This window comes from Myotis yumanensis, unplaced genomic scaffold, assembly GCF_028538775.1.
Source record: "Myotis yumanensis isolate MYYU_CA2020_CCGP unplaced genomic scaffold, mMyoYum1.0.hap1 SCAF_4, whole genome shotgun sequence".
Lineage (NCBI taxonomy): Eukaryota > Metazoa > Chordata > Mammalia > Chiroptera > Vespertilionidae > Myotis > Myotis yumanensis.
In genome coordinates, this window is record NW_027223755.1 from 23,148,110 (window position 1) to 23,152,656 (window position 4,547).

Here is a 4,547-nt window from a genome sequence, read left to right on the forward strand (position 1 = left end):
GAATACCAATTTTACCACGATTAAAAATAAACAAAAAGCATGACATGAATGCAGGTGTGCTCACTGATACTGGTGTGTTTTTGCTTCTAGGTGTTCTCATAAAACAGCACTAAAATCATACAAACACACATACATACATACATTTATGTATAAATTTTATGTTCATAAATATAAACATACACAAATATATAAAACCATATGATTTATACCTAAATCTATACTTATAATTATGAATTTATATAGTTACCTATAATTTCAATTCAGATCTACATGGGTAGGTATTCTAGTTGGTTCTCTTTCTTCCTGCTTCATTTGTGATAAAAGACAACCAATACAATTACTCTAATGTTTTCAGTCTGAAATTCACAAAAATATTTTAGAAATGCTAACTGATACTACTGTGTATTATTTTTATTTATATATTTAAATTTGATAGTTCAAAGAACAGTTCATCCCTGTAACCTACAATCCTATCAATATATATATATATATAGAGAGAGAGAACATTTCTCTTATGTCAGAAAGTTTCCTTGTGATCCTTTTCTCAATTTCCTCATCTGGAGGCAATAACATTTCCATAGTGTTTTTCTGCATGAATCATTATTTTTGTCACACACACACACACACACACACACACACCTTCATTTGTATGGATTTTGTCCTGCGTCTTATAGTCTGTATAGCATATTGAGATTCATACATGCTTTTGAGTAAGAATCACTCACTATTTTTTTAATCACTTGCATTTCCCTCTTTTCTTTCTTCTTGTGAATTAACCAACCATTTTTCAATTTATTTTTCTATTAGGATTATAGCCCTACCTTCTTATCAGGTTTTATTGCCTTGAATTTATATATGATTATTTAATTTTCAGTCTACCAAGTGTTAATAATTTATTGCTTACATAAAATATAAGGATCCTGCACTGTTATAGATATATTACATAATATACATATAATACTTACCTTACGCACAGCTAGACTGAAAGTCTTATGAGCTCTCCTGAATCTTTCATGAGAAGTATCGTGAATGTTAGTATATTAAATAAAACAACTGATATTTTGTTGCTGATGTAATTATTAACTTTAAAATATTATCAATATTGAATATGGATACCTTAATAAAACAAAAGTAGCTTGTAATCTTTAAATGTTTTGGCACAATATATACTACAAACAAAAGTCTGTTGCTCCAGGCAAAATTTCACCTTCATCAAGGACAATCACCCGCTTTTGCTTACTTTGTGAAAAGTATGGTTTTGTGAATGGTGCTGTAGAAAGTCAATTAATCTGATGTGCGTTTTTTGAAAGCAAAGGAACCTTGAAAAATTTTAAAGCAGAGAAATGAACAAAGATTCTAAATCAGGAGTAAGCTCTTTGTTCTGCTTCTATTTAGATAAGTTTAAAGTATTATTCATTTCAGGAGTCATTTTTAAATATGCTCCAAAAATACATTTCAGAAAAACTTAAGGTAATATGTTTCTATATTTATCTTTTTCTCTTTTTTATCTTCATTTAAGTTTTTAAAACTGTCATCCTTGAAATGTGTTTGAGCTTGTGGATGAAAAGGGGCCACATGCTAACTTGACAAACTCAGGGAAGGCCTGCGTGATGGCCTTACAAACTCAGAGACCTAAAGTAACCACAAAGGATGGTTTGAAATTAAAACTTGTTAACTAAAAGCAGTTCATGGCATGTAATCATGTCCTAGGCTAGAATCTTCTTGACACACGTCAATCTTTACCTTAATTAATCCTGTCTATTGTCTTTTTGCATCTGTGATAACATACCTTTGGAATGTCAAAGTAATTTCCTTTTCCTGGACCCCTCAATGCACAGGTACTACAATAGAGCAGAGACCACACATCCCAATATTGTTATTGAGTTACTTGTTGACTGTTAACTACCCTGCGTCCACCTATGTAAAAGAGGTATATGTTTATCATTTCACTTTTTTGTTGTTAATCCTCACCCAAGGATATTTTTCCATTGATTTTTAGAGAGAGTGGAAGGGTGGGAAGAGTGGGAGAGTGGAGAGAGTGGAAAGACACAGAGAATCATCAATGTGAGAGAGACACATTGACAGGTTGCCTCCTGCACTTGCCTGACCAGGGCCAGGAATCAAGCTTGCAACTGAGGTATGTGCCCTTGACTGAAAACAAACCTGGGACCCTTCAGTATACAGGCCAACACTCTACCCACTACGCCAAACTGGGTAGGGCTATCATTTTACTTTTTATCTAATCCTAGAGATTTTCTCACTTTGCTCTCTCCTGCCTCCCTAATCTATCACCAGTGGATTTCATGTAACCCACTCAAGTCTTCCCTTCTGATTGTAATCTATAAAATAAGGTGTAAAACTGGCATTCTCTGGAGCATTATCTCAATTTGCTGAGATTTTGCTTCCCAGGAATTGTCGACAGTTTTGTGCTTATAACTCACAAAAATTATTTACAGGTTTGAATCTTCTTATGTGGACAAGCTAATAATCTAACCATACACATTCCAGTATTTTGTCCAGTTATATAGTAAAATGAGCAGTTTTTTTCAAAATGAGATAATTAATTCATTTCTCACACAATGAAACCTGGAATTATATTTTCTTGCCAAAAGTCCAAATTCTATAGCAGTCCTTGGTCCTAACATGGATTTTGGAGCAAAATGTCTGTGCTGTAAGAACTTTAAAGTGGAGGAATAGGGGTCTAAGACATCCTTGTTCCATTTCCTGTAAATTTCTTTAAGCTGTAAGGGAATGGTCTGTAGAAATTACAGTGTGTGTGATCATCAATATCTAAAGTTACTATCTCTCATTTTAAGATTAACCTAGAGGCCTGGTGCATGAAATTCATGCACTGGAATAGGAGGGTCCCTCAGCCTGGTCCGTGCCCTCTCACATTCCGGTATCCCTCAGGGGATGTCCACCTGTCGGCTTAGGCCCTATCCCCCTGAGGGTTGGGCCTAAGCTGGCAGTCACACATCCCTCTCACAGTCCTGGATCCCTCACTCCTACTGCCTGCCTGCTCGCTCCTTACCACTCAGCTTTCTACTCCTTAGCACTGTTGCAGAGACAGGAGAGGCTCCCACTGCTGCCACTGCACTCTCCAGCCATGAGCCTGGCTCCTGGCTGAATGGCCGCTCTCCCTGTGCGAGCGTACTGATCACCAGGGGGGCAGGTCCTGCATTGAGCATCTGCCCCTGGTGGTCAGTGCACATCATAGCAACCAGTCGTTCTGGTCATTCCAGTCGTTCCACCTTAAGGGTCGCTTAGGCTTTTATTATACAGATAATCCTTCATGACTTTCTGGAAAGACCCTATTCAAATTTAACTTGCTCTTATCCTGATTTTATTATCTTTACTCACTACACTCATAATTATGTACTCATGTTTTTTGTTTTTGTTTTGCTTTTTTTAAATTTTTTTCTTTATTGATAAAGGTATTACATATGTGTTCTTATCCCCCCAGTGCCCTCCCACTTCTACCCCCCGCTCATGCGCTCACCCCTCTGGTGTCTGTGTCCATTGGTTATGCTTATAATTATGTGCTCATTTTTAAAGGGAAATTTTCTACTCTATTACTAATATTTTTAAACTGTGAAGGAAGATACATTACTAATGCTGAGCCTCTGACTTTTGCTCACTCCACTAATGAGGTGCATTTTCTTGTCTGATTGCTAAATTTAGGCAGAATAACGAAGCTGTGTGTGGGTGGGAGTATTATCTCCAGTTTTCTACTCTCTCCCTGTACGGATATTCTATATTCACATTCTTTGCCTCACGTGATTTGTTTTATATAGTCCGCCATCCCCCCTGATTTGTGTATGTCCACATGACTTGCTTTGGGGAAGAAAATAGGGGCAGAAAAGCAGGCCAGTTTTGGAGCCAAGGCTTTAAGAGGTGTTGCTCGTTTCCATTCTGTGCTTCACGGATCTGTCATAAGAAAGGCATGCTCAGCGAGGTGCTGGCACAAAGCACATGTGAAGCCCTTCAGCAGACCTGGAATCCACTGCGGCCTGAAGCCAAGCCCAGATGGCCAGTAGCCTGAAGCAGAGTCACCCTACTGACACACAGATCTGTGAAAGAAAAATAAAGCTGTGTTGTTTGAAACTACTGAGTTTGGGGGTGGTTCATTACAAAGCATGGTTGTAGGATTGGCGAAACAATACAATTAGACCAGTGCTATTTCTACATGGGATTTTCAGCTCTTCTCTGCACTGCATCCCATCGTGCAAAGGACTGTCCCTCACTGGGAGGCTGAAAGTGCCAAACGCTGAAGTTCATTGGCTCTCAGGTTAAGTCAAATCCTCCAACTTATGTTCTAATAAGAATAAAACAAGTCTTCTATATTTATTATTTAAGTAAATGAGGGAGGGTGCTATATGTTGGAAACTCGTTGGAAGGCCCAGCAAAATGTGCGTAATTATGAAAACTCTGTTTCTCATAGACATATCAAATGATCTCAGAGGGATTTTTGTTTGTTTGTTTTACAATAAGAAAGTGTCCTTCTTTGCATTTGTGGCTGGGAAACATATTCAAATGATTGAAATGCA